Source organism: Melitaea cinxia, chromosome 3 (genome assembly GCF_905220565.1).
Source record: "Melitaea cinxia chromosome 3, ilMelCinx1.1, whole genome shotgun sequence".
In the NCBI taxonomy this organism is placed as follows: Eukaryota; Metazoa; Arthropoda; class Insecta; order Lepidoptera; family Nymphalidae; genus Melitaea; species Melitaea cinxia.
This window is the reverse complement of record NC_059396.1, coordinates 11,548,752-11,565,836: the sequence shown is the minus strand read 5'-3', so window position 1 is coordinate 11,565,836 and position 17,085 is coordinate 11,548,752. Positions and strand designations below refer to the sequence as shown.

Sequence of the window (17,085 nt, the reverse complement as noted above, 5' to 3'; positions counted from 1 at the left end):
AACTATTCTCCTGACTTCAATTTGGTTATGTATTTATATAACATCATGTTTATGTTAGCACTGGCCGCTAAAAATCAATATTGAACGACACACTTACAAAAGTAACAATTTAGTTTCGAGTACATAATACGGTTCTAATTCTATGAATGAAGAGAGTATTATGGTAGTGAGTGTCTAAGACAATAATTTTTTACATCTACACGTGAATATATAGCGTATTTTAGGAAATAAATACAAGATTGGATATCCCAGATAAACGTGTTTTTTATGAAGTTCGAAACCACATTCCTTTACTTAGGTTTGTTACCAAACGAATTTGCTACAACTTAATGAAACTTGTGTTTTTCCTCAATCTATTGGGAATTCTTAATCCTGCTATAAAGATACTTTGAGTAAAACTAATTTACAAAAAAAAACTCGTACAAACTATTGACTTTAAAAGACTTAAGCAGCATAAAATGAAATGCAAACATGAACCAAATTTTTTTGAGAAAAATTATTTCAAGTCTCTTTTTAATAAGTATACCACATTTTTACTACCCCGGTTAGAAATAATAAGCTCATTATGTTACAATTTATGTAATTTAATAATACAACCTGTATACATCCCCGTACGTAATTGGATGAGTGTTCTGTTATTAGGTAAAAAAAAAAACTTTATGCATTTAAAGCGAAAAGGCACATCTCCTACTTTTTAAAGCAAGATACATTATATATAAAAATTATAGAGATATTTAAGAAAAAATATCTACGTACGTACATTTGCTGACATTGGAACATAGCTATACATTAAAATTCAGAAACAAAGCAAGCCTCTGCAATTATTAAAAAATATATAATATTTCAATTAGATGGAGATAGGACGTTCCATTTTCATACTAGAAATGCACAAGTTTAGTATTTATTTTATAACAATAACTTTAAATCAACAAAATGTAAGCAAAATGTATCTTTAAGATAACAGTAGACCGTAGCGTTGCAAGGTACGAATGCAAATAGGTTTTCAACAAACACTTTCAGGTGATATGTGCCATCAGTCCTGGTCGTCGGAAGTACGAGATAATGCCGCTTTAATATCTTAAGCCTTTTAGTCTATTTTACAATAGTGTATGTAGTTATATTACATTTTTTATCTATATGTATAATGATGAACATAATTTCAAATTAATTTTTCTTATGCAATCAAAACCTAATAACGGTTCATTACAAGAAACCTACAATATATTAAAGAGCAAAACTTAACTATAGATTCAAAGTGTTTACACCTTTTCTAGCGATGAGGTTTCAATTAAAATCTCGTTGAAGGATCACATTGCTTTAATTAAAGCTTTTTTTTAACAGGCGGCTCGGCGTCGATCGGCTCCCCATCTCCCACTATTGCTCCTCGAGGCTACACATGCCGATGTTCGGTTTAATTAGTTTTCGTTAGAAGACCTTCGATTTGCTCGCCTTAATATACGAACTCGAGCAACTTTTAGGGTTTATACAAGACATGTACCTATAAAAACATAGAGATTAGATACAAAATTACAGTATTGCTTAAGCTAATTTCTAAGTTAATAAATAATTATAGGTCTTAACTTGTACGATATAACGGTAATCCGTACATGTAATAAAGTTGTAATCAGCCGACGTGTATACATAAGACATATTTCGGAAAAACAAATCATATGGGGTTTTATTGCGGTAATTGAACCAAAATAATATTTTCATAAATTCGTTTGTTTGTATTTAAGTAGGTATATTTATTTAGGCGTCACGCTAAATCAGCTGCACGAAATATATTTTGAAATATGAATCTTTGATAGTATAATTTCCAAATTTCAACTCTAGTGATAAATGAATAATTAGAAAGTTGGACGTTGACGTCTTAAAAATGATCATGTTATCAGCTAATGTTCGTTGGCTTTTGGCGGCAGCTCCAGTAATTTGTCACAGCCAAGAAAGATGTTTATTCAAACGAGGAGATTTTATTACAACGAAATAAATCTTTAAGACGTGGTTGAACTGATGTGGATGGTAATTACAGTACGATTTTATCATTCCAATTTCCCGACCTAAAATTAATATTATTAGTTCAAACGGTACATAATTAATTATTATTTTAAATATGGTTAAAACAATAACTTAACCGTTCCGTTTTGAATATGAAATAAACGGATTCTCATGAATAAAATTTAAATTGTTCTACCATTACTAAACTTTGAAGTCGAAACGTGCAGGATTTACAACTATAATAATTAAAATACGAAATGAAATCCATATTAAGTCCGGGGTAGCAATAAGCGAGTTACTAATTCAGCTGACCGTTAGTAATCCAGTTGGAGACGGGTGACCGCGGAACACGTCGTTATCGTTTCGAAGATTATTATTATTATTTAAACCATGCGACGAACGTAGAGGACGTTGGAAAGTAAGCATTTACGGAAATATTTAAATTGCCGGGAAGCGTGGATGATATTGACGGCGCTAATTACGAAGACACTGCCTTGTACCGCACTGCCAAGAGAACATCTTATGTCACGACTCGACACCATTTCGCCTTTGTTGGATACTTTTACAACTGCTCGCAAGAAAATTTTCTTACGCGACATGAATACGGAAAGAGAATATATTGTAATTCATATGGTACTTTATTCTTGGGAGTCGAATTGTACCTTTTCCTTTTTTCCTCGTATGCACTTGCATGCAAAAACGAAAGTTTATTCCAAATATGAGATTTTCACACTGACAACACCTAAAACATCTAGAGTATTTCTTATTAAAAAAAAATCTTTGCATTTCAAATAGTATATATAACAACTTTAATAAATTGTATTTTTCAATAATAATTATGCTTAAAAATAATTTAAAAAATTTCATTATCAGTATTCTATGTAAAATTAACATATGTACAATATTTAAAACATTTTTACTTTATGAATGCGTTATGATAAAAACGAAACCGAAATCACTTGAGCTCCGTCGACATGAGAGCTTATTATCGGTAAATAATTATAAATAATACTAATTTTATACAAAAGTAGATACATATCAAAGGCGCTTTAGTACGTATTGAGAAATCGAACAGCTCGTAAGATGTCTCTAATAACCTTGTCGTCACATGTATGATTGCTTTAGGGATAATCCAGCTTACATATTAATGGATCTGCTGATTCTCACGAACTTATTAGATAAAAATCAAAGACCGGCAAATTGGAACTGTCCTCAAAGATACTAACAAAGTGGAGATTTGACATATGTATACACAACGTCTGACAAGCACCAACACCACTTGCACTTTCCCGGCTTCTACTCAAAATGGCGTAGGTACAACATTGGGAACGTAACTCATGATGTCGTGATACACTTCCACCTAAATACGATTTCGGTACAAGCATTAAACGTTTTTCTATTTTTCTGGAGTAAATTTGAAATTTGAAAAATGTTTCAGCTATGTACCTTAAATAAGTGATCCTATTACGTCATCATTTGATTTAGAACTATTATGCAGCAATAAGAACCATTATGCCATTCATGTTTTAATTATTTCTTACGAGCTTTTGTTAATATATTTTTTTTTCAACTTTTGAATCTCAAAAGAACTAATCCTTTAATGGTATAATATCCTGGTGATGGTTTCTACTTTAAATTGATATACGATCCAGAGTAGAAGGACAGTTTGAATTTTGCTAGCGTAGGTAGATGGTTTCTCACAACATTATATGTATTAAAAAAACTTACTCCTAAAAGGAAAGAAATAATGTACTTTTTTAAAGATGATCATATAACTTAAAGTTAAATTAATATTTCGATTGAAATTAAAATAAATAAATACATGATAAAGATTTTAATTTGTAATTACTAGTATAAATTTGTAAGACTATTTGTAGTTACTTATGTCGTTTTGATAAACGGCTATTTGATTCAATTAATTTCAGTGCGATTTATACCTCAAATTACACTATTGAGCTTTATCGGTTCATGACGACTTTCCCGCTATAGAATTTCCCAATGGTTTACCAATAATACTTTTTGTGATAATATATTACTATATTTTTTTACCATAGTATAAATTTAAAAAAATAAATAAATGTAATAACAAAAATAATTTGTAGCAAGTAGCAATGATGAGTTATTAGAAAAACTATCGTGTGTAGCGACCGACAACTGTTTGCTTGGATATTCTAGTCATTAAATAAAATTAGTTTCAAATGTATTAATTACATGAATAACTATTTTAATGAACTATCAAAGTATTCGTAGAGTGAAAACAATTATTTGTTCGCAGTAGTTAGATCATATCTAAACACAAGTTATTCGCCAGCCACATCCTCAGCGATATGCGGAACGCTTAGTGAGTGAGCGAAGCTGTTAAAGTGTAATGCGAATTTAGAACTTTCATTCGTAATTAATGTTAATCAACGCGGGATAGTCTCGCAGCTAAATTTCTCATATAATTTTTCGTGAAGTATTTTTAATTTTTATAACGTTTCACTGTGACGCCTTGCTCGAGATTCATAGCCGGCGTAACACATTATAGCGACCACATTTTCGGTGAAAATATCGTCAACAGCACGCATTATGGAACTTTTTTACACATATATTTACGTTAATAGCTGTATAATGCTAAATTTAGGTGTCATGAGGATAAATTTATAATTCTGTTATACTTTATATTGCACACTTGAGTTTTAATAACGTACGCGTTAAATAATAAAGATGGTCAAAGGGAAGCTTCTCGTGAATTGAGGGAATTGTCGTCTGTTCAAGTTTTAATATTTTTGTATTATAGTGAGTACGGTGAAGTAAAACATCAAAACGCATCAGCCAATAATATAACGCATAAACCCACGGTTGACTGTTCCTTAGGAAAGCAAATGAATATCGTCTGTTAATATTTATGTAACAGCCGATTGAAATATTTAATTAATCCGCAATCCTGTGGCGGAAAGCAAGACCAACTGCGTTAACAGTCTAGTCAAATAAAATAAATAAAAGGTAAAATTATTTCAACCTACGATTTTTTTATATCGGAAATATGTTACTGCCAAACAAGAATAATGTAATAAGTACGTTATTAACTAGCTGTGCTTGCGACTTCGTCTGCGTGGAGTAGTGATTTTACATGTTCAACGTGATTCTTTAAATTGGCATAACTCTTATATTTATGAACCGATTGATATGAAACAAACACTAAATGTTAAGCTAAGCTTACCAAAATACATTAATAAAAACTACATCTAAATCGGATGAGCCGTTTCTGAGATTAGCGTGCACAAATACAGACAAACAGACAAAAATTCTGACAATCATTGTTTTGGGTGCTCTCTGCGTTGATAAAGGTCCCAATAATATTTTTTCACATATATCTTAAATGTACAGACAGCGACCCGTTACATTTATATTATATGTATCGATAAATAAAAGACGCTACCGTGTAAATGAAATATTATATAATAAAAAACAGTCATTCATCATTTTAAGTACAAAAAACAGCAGAGAATATTCAGCATTTTGTTCTTAATGGAAATAATCTACGCTTATAGGAAGTTGAATAAAACTGAAAAATGAAAAACAATATTTATTTCAAGATTTTATTTCTTACGGAAGTACTTGATTGAACGTGATTCCAGAGGAAGGTTTATGTGTATATATATAATACATGCATAATTTAGTAAAGGAATACCGATAGTTTTAGAGGTTTCTAATGTGATCATAAGCACATTTTTTTTGCGCTAACATTGCAAATATTTCATTTGTCGCTAGTTTTAAATATATTTCATTTTAGAATTTGCTTATTTGTTTGTTTACGAGCTAATCTCAGGAACTACTGGTTCGAATAGAGAAATTATTTTTGTGATGAATAGTTAATTTATCGAAGAAGGTTATAGGTAGGCTATATAAAATTATAGTACGCTTTTTCCTCAAACTAACACAAGTGAAACCGCAAGGCACAGCTAGTTATATAACTATAATAATTTTAGTAGATATTTATTTCTACATGTATATCAATGATCAGCGTATTTATATATCAGCCATATTTACCTAAACTACAGGCATTATTTAGAGGCCTATTTTAAAATCAGATTCCCGTGTATATATGTTTAAAGATATTATTTACGTTTAGAAATTAATAAAACATATTACTAACTTTATTAAAAAGTATATCCCTTAACGCGTAAGTCCAAAATGATGTCGAGTACGTAACACACTCTGTAGCAATCGTAATGTAATTTGTCAACAAGGGCGACGTGCACTAACTCAGCGAATAACACGATCAGTCTCCATCATTAGCGTCCGAAAATATGTCGGGTTTTCTTTACCAACTTTTTGAGAAAACTCTTAAAAGCTTCTAAGTTGTGTTTATAAATAACGATATTAGTGCCTGATTATTGTAAGTTCAGGAGTTAGTTTAATTGTTTGAAACTATTACGGAATTAAAATATTCGCACTAAACTTTTTAGATACTTTTATTGATAAAACTCGCTCCAAGTCATATTTTATAATCCCTTCAGTCTCTCGCAGTCCACTGCTGGACATAGGCTTCCACATGTTCGTGCCAAAAATGGCGTAAACTCATGTGTGTTGCTTATAGTCACCACGCTGGGCAGGCAGGTTGGTGACCGCAGCTCGGGGCGACCCGTGTATATATTATTTAATATCAATTCCAAAGAAAAAATTAAATTTTTCCTTATTTAATTTTTTTTTAATGAATACAAACAAGTTTAATTTTTTTGTCGTAAGTTACCATTCCATGGTAGAAAAGTGAAAGTGCTAATTTTGAAACCTAATCGAATTTAATAAATATTAAAAAAAATATGTTAAAATAAAAATACAATAAATGAAAAATTAAAACAATTGAAATTTCATTGTGATAATTAAAAAAAAAACGACACTCCATTTAAACAATTTAACAGTAACATGACCACAAATAAATATCTTTATTAATTAAAATGTTTTTCAGACTTTAATAAAGTAATTGTTTCGCTTCCCTTTAAATGATATTTCAGTTAAATGTAATATTATATGTGACAAAGATTTAAAAGATAAAATTTAAATTACAACCGCATAAATTATTATTTCACGAATATTATTTATTAATGCTCGTGTTTGAATCATAGAATGTTACGTACAGGAACAAAGTAAAAATGTATGTTTAGTGAGAAACTAAAGTAAAATAGCACCAAACAGACGAAATGAAAATCAGAATAGCGAATGTAATGTAAATCTTTTGTTTTATTAAACATATAAAATGTGTCCGTTTAGAGGTCAGAGCTACTAAGCTCTACTAAGTATGTGTATTCGAAAAAAATAGAAAAAAAAAATAAGCGCCATCGCAAGAACAATATGTAAAAGATTCCCCAACCGCTCTTGTGTTGTAAGATTTAATATTACAATAGCGTTAATTGTTCACGACTAAAGCGTGTTTTCTAAAGTTGCTTCAATGTTATGATATTAAGAAAGCTATTGAAAACAGGAAACTTAGTATTGTACAATCCTAAGACTTAAATAATTAATTGCATACTAAACAATATTCAATTTCTTTTTTAGTCGTCGTATATTAAACATTTTGATTGAATGCAAATTTATATGTAAAATCGGGTATTTGTTGTATATTTTAAGGCACCTAAATAGATACAAAAATAAAATATAGATTATGAAAAACCTCGGATATCACCTTTGAGATAAAAAGAAACTATAAGACGTTCTTAGGTTTACTTTAACACATATCAAAGCCAGAATAAAAGACGCTTACCTTTAGACTATTTCATATCGATATAAATGATTATTATTTGTCTTGAGAAATGCTTGACTAGCGTTTAAATTGTGTTTCCAACATTTTACTTTTACATTATGATGATTTTAACGTTTACGTCAAGTCGATAAAAGGTCGTACTCATAAAACGTTCAGATAGGGGTCTTATAATTCGAATGAACGTTCGACCAACATCATCAATAAATCAGTATCTCCAGCCGTGAAAAAAGTAAGGGACTGGGACATCAAGCGAACTGATTGGACCGAGACAGAAATACTTACGTACCTTCCGATTCATGTGCCATATAAATATTGTGTATACGAACGTACTTTCTCGAGTTGTACATGGTAAAAATTTAAGAAGATACGAGTACATAGCTTTATCATCTACAATAAAAAACTTATTAGTTCTGATACAATAATAAGATTGTTTTACAATTTTTACTTTTTTCTCTATTTTTAACCGACTTCAAAAAACGTAACCTCCTCCAGGTTACTCAATTCGATCACATGTATTTTTTTTTTTTTTTTATTTATGTTCGGGAATAACTTAGTCGTTTATGAACCGATTTTGATAATTCTTTTTTTAATGGAAAGGAAATATCCCAAGTGTAGTACCATGATAAGGAGACCAGGATCTGATGATGGGATCCCAGAGAAACCCTCAAAAATCGCAGTGACAACTAGTGTTTGTTGTGGTTTGTTAATTTTTTTTTCGTTTATTTACATTGTATTGCGTGTCGATGTAATTGAAGTCGGTTTTTTTATTTGCGAGCAAACAATTATGTCTACACTATTATTATACAAAAGTGAAATTTGTGAGTTTGTTTGTAGATTTGTAGAGGCAATCTTTTAAGTTGAAAACTACAATATTTCTAAGTGTATATTTAAGCTACATTTTATTTATCAATTAGAAAAATTTACACTTGTCAAACAAGTAAAAAAAATACTACAGCGGGTTAACATAATTAATTGATTGACATAATCTCTGTTATATTAACTTTATTATCAAGACCGTTGTATAAAGATAAACTTTGCATGTAAAGTATACTATTTAGACGTGTACTTCATGAGTACTTGTTAGTCCATGTACCTCGGAGAGCACGTTAAGCTGTTGGTCCCCGTTATTATCATGTACACCTAATAGCGATCTTGACTTATAGTAGGGAATATATATGCCAACCCGCATTGAAGCAGCGTGGTGAATTAAGCTGTGATCCTTCTCCTACATGGGGAAAGAAGCCTATGCCCAGCAGTGGGATGTTACAGGCTGAAGTGTAATTCAAAAGATACGGAAAGGCAAACATTAACGAACAAACGTTACAACACCGCTAGGCGAAAACCAATAAAAATTATCACAGGCGGTAAAAAATAGTAAAAAAAAATTTTTTTCGTACACATCACGTCAGTCTACGTGGAAATGCATGATTTTGGCACCAAGAAAATATTTCAATCATGTAATTACATCATAAGAGAAACGTTTGACGTCCAGCAAGGAGGGCACGGGTCTATAAATAATTAATATTTCGAAATTAAGAATAAAACAATATAGGCTCTCTAGTATTATTGTAAGCAATAGCCTAGTTGGAACGTTGTCTTCAACTAACATATATTTAATACATGTAATTTTATAAAGTTTTATTTTTTTAATGTCAAGTTAACGTACTATTTATATGAGATTTAACTTAATCCGCCATCTTGATTTAAAAAATACACATTACGTAGAAACCCTGTTACAATGAACTTTTATTAGATATAATTATTTTTAAACACGTACACTAATAACGATATTGTTCACTTCATAAATGTCAAGTCGCTTGATTATTAAATGACACTTTTAGGGCAGGGGCGGGGCTGATCAAGCATCACTATGTATTAGCGGGAAAATCGTTCGGCGCGGCCCGACAGAACCTTCTGGTGCAATTGACATTGAAGAGTCACATGAGTGGTCTCGATTTGTAATTAGATGACCTAGATATTAGTATATGTACATATATATGTGTTTCCATCTAAAGAATTACTTGATTGTTTGCTACTAACGCTTACGCTCATTGAAGCGTTTTTAAATATCCTTTTTAACCTAAGAACAGGATGTTAGTTCTATAAAGTATCACATAACAACAAAAGCAAATATAAACGCGAGAGTACCCGTGAGTGTTCAGTAAACTGCAGTGAGTCTTATAGTAAGTTATGAGAATTGGACTTGACAGCATTTCAATTCTAGTAAATTTATGTTAGGAGTGACTAAAAATTAAAAAAAAAAAAAAAAATATGAATTCTTAACTTGTTTTGTATTTGTGATCGAATTTAATTACGAAAAAAAAAATTCTGTATACTTCTTAATTCAAGATTAATTCTCGTAGTCTACGTGAATAGTGCAAATTTTTTTTAAATAGAACGTACAGCTTAACTTGTTGTAGGTTTATATATTAATATACAATAAATTAAAAAAGGTTTGTATTATTATATATCTAACAACAGAGGTCACTGAATGTTTAAATGTCAAATTAATCTAAAAGTTTATCTTGCGTTCGGCGGTTAAGAAAAGTATCGCGCTTGATAGAAGTAAATCTAAAATCCTTTAATCCTTACATATACAGCAAATTGCTGCTACAGTAATTTAATAGTGTACATATCGTAAAAATCAACGTCTTTATATAACGTAAATGTAACCATTTCTTTTATAGATACTCGTCTATTTAGAAAATCTTTTATCAAGTTTGACATAATATAATCGACATAATTTCATGGGATAAATCGAGTTATCTAAGTTTCATACAAATTTCCTCCCTCAAACTTATTTATTTGTTTGTTGAAAAGACGTTGTATGTAATAGCGGAAACAGAAACCGCTATTCAGTGCAGAACCTAAACTTTATGATTCACCATTCAAGTTACTTTATCCGTGAGGTTTTGGTTGACTAGTTTCACTTTTTCTTGTTAACCTCGTGGCGCCCGTTGTCTTCTATTAGCGTCTACGTAGATTCTTTTGTATCCTCGTATATTTCTGACGATTATTCTATGATGTATAATTTGTGTAATAGCTTTAAATACAACAAGTTATGTTTTAAAAAACATTTTTTAACTAAATGTTATCATCATAATACGTTGATGATCATTTACTTTATTATCAAAAATAATCTTATATTAAAATATTATATACTTATTTTGATGTTTTAAGTTTCGTAAAGACTGTTTAAATTATATATTACTCTAAATTTAGTAAGCATAAAGAAAACTTTTGACAAACACAAGGGTGTGAAATATTTGTCTCATTAAGTTGTATGAAATCTTATTTTTATTGCATGATTAAATAAAGCAACGCAGCTCAGAGCAACTGAGATTTATTACGATTTTGACATTGAAATATCCTTCTTAATTTCTTACTATTTTTTTTTTCTTTTGAAAAATAGAATTTTTATGATTATTAGAATTCGAATATCAAAAAGATCGGCCTAATTATACTGTATTTAATAAAATACAATAACATGTAATTAAGAATTAATACATTAAGAGAGAAATGTTTAATCATTAAACGGGAACACGTTTCAACTGAATTCATAAAAAAGTAAAGATAAGTCAAACCTATTTGATACTAAAAGAGTGTAATTGCGAACGTATTGCTAAAATTTATATATAACAGTAATAAATAATGTAAATTGGCTATATATCCGATTCAGAATTGATTATCTCGAAAACTGTACTAAATGAATACCAATAAGCATAGATTCTAATGTTATACTAGTAATCACATTATCTTTATCCTGACAGACATCTTAGCATGCATGTTCTACTATAACATCTTTACAAATATGTCACGTATGTTACAGATTTACCAAAGTTTGCAAAATATTCACACATTATGTGTAAAGTGAAGACACATTATATCCTGAAATAATTTTGATAGAGATTGGAACCCAGTGGTTGACTCTATATCTATACAAACAAAAGATAATAGTTTGTGGATTGAATATTTAGTACACGTTGAGGACGGTCCGCTTGAAGATTTATCAGGTTTCGATAAATATATACTGAAGATGGTATTCGAAAGCGTAAACTAATTGTTATAATAATTGTACGCTTGTGAAAAAATAAGTGTTTAAAAAAGTTGCTACTTCAACAAAAACTGTCACTATTTAGTTCGATCAAATTCCTGGGTTGCTTACATTTAAAAAAATAATATTGTAACACAAAATTATATATGTAAAATTAACATACAAATACGCTATAGAAATCTAAAATCTATAATTAGATAAATACTGTTGCATGAGGTCTAAAAAAAAAATTAAAATTTAAAATCAATCATACCTATCAAGTAAAAATATAACAAATTTAAATTACATTTATTAATTAAACTGTATTTTGTACTTTAATAACACCTAGCAAATTCTAACGTTTGAAGTAACGGTGATCTCAGTATGTGGTCTAATGGTTCGAGCATAATGATCGTAGTGTGTGGATTAATATCATCCGATTATAGATCTTATAGCTATGCAATAAGAACTGTTGCGAAGTTTATTTCAGATACCATCCACCTGTTTCGAGAGACACGCAGAACGCACCAAACCTTTTGTTAAATAGGGCGTCTCAATGTTAAATACTGAACTAATTATTCAAAGGATGTTATTCAAGACCACCATTAAGCTAATTTATGTTACCTTAAATGTAATTTTATAATAATTTAGTGCTCATAAAGCTTTTAATTGCCGCCGAATGACTGCTCTTCAATAATGACGGAATGGACCCGTTTTCATTTCAGATTATCGAAAATTTGCGTGTTTTAATAAATTAGTATAATTTTATTTTAAATAGTAACATTTTAATTAGTCCACTGAATATGTGTTCCCACTTTTGGATTAACATTTAAATTATCGTTAAAGTTGATTGTGAATACTTATTTTGTAAAAACTGAAACAATTTATTTTAAGTATTATTATTATTAAGCATTTGGAGTCGAAAACGTACTTCAACAGAATTTATTTTATAAATTAACTGAAAAGAATATCACCGATTTAACGACTGTTGCTATTTTGAGACGGGCGGAACAAACTAAAACACATTCGTTGGGTTAAGAACTTAGTAGGGTGCGGTTAAACGGCGCGGGCGACCTAAGCATCTTCTGCAGGGAAGTTTAGGAGAAGAGTTTAACAGTTTAACAAGTTCACACAATGGGCGTTGTTCAAATTGTTCTGTTTAATTTACTGCATCAAGTCAACATTTCCCGGCGTTGAAGTATGCTGCAAATCTATTATCCTGCAGTTTTATTCTCCCTTCTGTGAAACTTCCTCGAAAATAAATCCTTGTCTCTCGTTGACTTAGTTGGAGTTAACAACGGTGATTTATTATGAGAGTAATCAAATATTGTTTTTTTATCTTATTTTTTTCCATAATTTGCAAGTTTGGATTTATCAAAGTCGTTATTTTGCTGGAGGGAACTTTCGTGAAAATATTTTACAGAGCGAACTATTTAAAAAAATATTTAACTTTTGTTCATTTGCATAAATAATTAGATAAAAAGATCCGCTAAAAACTACACCATTACTCATTGTTACTTTTTTGTGTCGATTTACAACAATTAAATAGTAAAATAAACTATTAACTCTAAAATAAATTAAGTAAAAATTTATTGACTCCAATTCAAGCTTTCGTGACACATAGAGTATTAAAGAGACAGTATACTTCAGTTATACAGCTTGCTGTCAGCAAAAATATTAGGTACCGACCTATCTTTAACAGTAAAAGTTATAAGTTATATGCAACAAGTTCAAGTAGTGCTATACATTTTTACAATGATTAATGCGATTTCCGAACCGGTATAACGTATATATTTGTTCGTATGTGTTATGTATAACATTAAACTATTATATTAAATAATAAAAATAAAATCACTGTAAAGCACAGAAAATAGGTTCACTACGTACTTTTACATTGTACTTTTGTATTTCAATAAAAACGCAACCCCTTTTTATACGTTTTAATTTTTATATGAACTTACTCATATATTTTTGCGTTTCGTATATTCATATTCACATAAATAGTTGGAACGAAAATGGAATTCGTAAATAATCAGGTTTTTATTTAGTTACAGGATGTAGAGTAGGTTTAGTCACATATTTTCTATATTTACTAAAATAAAATTAGACAAATGAATATAGTGGAAGGATATAACCGAGGATCATAGAAATAAATCTACTGTAGTAGGCACAGTACACTGCGGTTTTCGAGTGTCTTTGTTTCAATAATTCATTTCATGTCCTATGGCGAAGGAAAAGTAAGCGGGAAAAAGTTACTATTATTGGAAGAGTGTCTGAGACATACGAGTATGCTAACAATCCTTATTGAAAGTTTGAATTTCTTTCTTCCGAGAAGAAAACTTTGCCAGTCCGTCGTTTATGGACTACAGAAAATATGTAATTAGTTTTCTTTGCACCGTATAAGTACGTCGCAAATATAAAAACATATGCAAAATTTTAACAAAAAATCCCTTTGCAAAAAATAAATCAATATTACAAAAAGGAAAAATAATTAATATATTTATATATATATCCATTTAGCACGACAAGGGAAATAGAAGACCAGTTATTTATTTTTTGAGTTTTCGATATTTAATACACATATAATTATATTTAGAATATTTATACTCAAGTTCTCAACTCATGGTTTTATCATTACAATTCTTGTCCCATCTTAATTAGCGTGTTATTTAATTATAACGATTTTTCAGACTTGTAAGTGCTGAAGTTAATGCGTTCGTCCACAGAAACTCTAAAAGTGGTATGTTTAATAAAACCAGCATGTAGTTCATAACAAGAAGAGATTTTATGAAATGTCGGCCTTATTAATTAAATGTACGTACATAAATATTATTCGTTGAGAGCAAAAGGCTGAAAATAACCACATCCTATTCTACAGTAGGGAAAAGAGCTCTGGAACATTTACATGAAAATCTTTGTAAGCCGATTAACGAAAAAAAAATATTAGAAGTTGTACAAACTAAGTAAATTTACCAAAAAAATAATAATAATAATGACATGGTTATCTATTGAACACAGAAACATGTTCTAAACGCGTTAAAACTTTCCTTAGAAGAGGTTTTACCAACGAGAACAGTTGAATTTTGTTGACTATTGTTTTAAATTAGCCTAATTACATACAAATATAACAAAACAAACAGAAACAACGTGATGGGCCTACGAAGAATACACTGCTGGAGCCTGGCATTCTTTGATAGCAGCCTTTTGCGACGCTCAATACATATTACGGTGGTCTGTACATATCTATACAAATTTCATTCCGGGAGAATGTGCGCAACGAATAGGCATTTTAATTGCCTCTCTTACAAGAACATTATTAACTAACTAGATACCTACCCCGTGATAGCTTATAAAATATTTATGTTATGTTTCAAATGAGGAATTTACAGTAACATACCAGACTAATCAAATATATGTAGACTATCATAAGTACTACTAGAATAAAATATAAAACTGCCATAATCATGTACACAACAATTTATTTCTTTGACTATATTTTTTCTAATTGCTTTGAAATTTCTAAGAAATTACTTAAAAAGGTCCGACCAGATATCAACGACCTCGAAAGATTTACTAGATAGTAAGAGAAAATTTTATTATCCTCCCAATTTTGTCGGTGCCTTTCAGAATAGGTCCCAAGAGAAAATAAGTCTCGCACTATTTCATGGAAACTTGTACAAGCCTTCGAAATTGTTGCTATTGATTGAAACAATTTATTATTCATCTAAGCGTAACTACTCTTAGTTACTTGTGAAACACTTACTTTACACAGCTCGTAGACTACTGTTAGTAATTTATGTGACCTACAACGCGAAATGAGCGCATAATTTAACAGTTGCGTATCATAGTAACTGTTTTAACTCATTGATCAAACGTGAACACGATACTTTTATATAACTTATATGTGACTCTATATTTCTAACTAAAGTTCCGTACATGGCAAGAACATGCCAAACTAGCTCTCACGCCCTACGATGACACTCCATCGGCGACATTCATAACATGAATTTACTCGGAAACGTATCAATATCCGTTCTGACCTAGGAATACTTTAGCTAGTTATACATTTTGTTAAACTGAGTTTTGTTAACAATTAAAAAATTACTTAAAACAACAACATTATAAAATTTTATGTTCAAATCGTAGTAAGGTATTATTTCAATATATGTATGTTATTGTGTATGTTTCTATTAAGTATGTTTTCTTTTTGTTTATATTATGTAAGTTTTATTTACAAATTATACAGATAATTACGCTGCGGCACCTATCTTTTCAATACATATTTTTCTATTTCTAAAGGTTGTCTGGAAGAGATCGCTACTAAGCGATAAAACAGCCTTTGTACATTATTATTACTATCTCTATGTGTAAATAAGTGTTTTATGTAAATCTTTTCTGAGTGGTGTGCAATAAAGTATATTCTATCTATCTAGGGTAAAATATTTTTATATTCTTAACCGAATAACGTTTCAATAATATATTAAAGCTAATAGGATGACGACTAACGCGATCCTAATATTCAGTATATAGCGTATAATGTCAACCTCAAGAGTATCCGACAATTTATTATCAGCCTAATATGACTTCCATTATTTTCCCAGAAGAATGAAATTGATACTAAAATATAATAAGGCTATAATTGTATACTGGTAAAATTTTTATATATTTTAAGATGGATTGAAAAAGAAATGAACAAAGACGTCTGCAAAATACAAGAGATATGTATATAATCAAAAAAGGCTCCTAAAGAAGCCGTAAACGACGGTTTTCAATATATTCATAGCTTTGATATATATTTTTTTGATTTTATTTCTTTATAAACACGTTCAAAAAAAATAGATAAAGATATATTTTTATTAACTTAAGATAATGTACTAAAGATTTTTGGTACTTTTATAGAAGTTCGTTATGCTCTATCATCACCATTATCATTTTAGCCTGATACAGTCAACTGCTGACCTCCACAAGTTCGTGCAGAAAATGGCGAGAACTCATGTGTTATGCCTCTATAGTCTTCGTTTATGCTTCTTGTATTATTTGTATGATTGTATATATATATAGACAAACATGCAAAGAATGATTTCGTATTAATTAACTTGGTTTAAATATTAAACCCTCCTGGCTACCGTATAGTTAGTTATACTTTTTACTTAATTACATAAAGAAAACATACATACACGCATGTACATACATAATAAAAAGAAAAATTAATAATTAAACAAAAAATAAGTATATTTTTGTACAATCGAACTACTAGTAAAACATAAAGTAGTGCAACAAATCAATAAATAAGTTACTCGTTCTTTGTACAGAA

At 29.9% G+C, this 17,085-nt stretch overlaps 1 protein-coding gene across 1 annotated transcript in view; it reads right to left on the bottom strand.

Moving 5' to 3' along the window:
• The window catches only part of LOC123669469 (neural-cadherin-like), a 93,475-nt gene that overhangs the window by 51,325 nt on the left and 25,065 nt on the right, over positions 1 to 17,085 (bottom strand). The gene's annotated exons all lie outside the window — the stretch shown is intronic.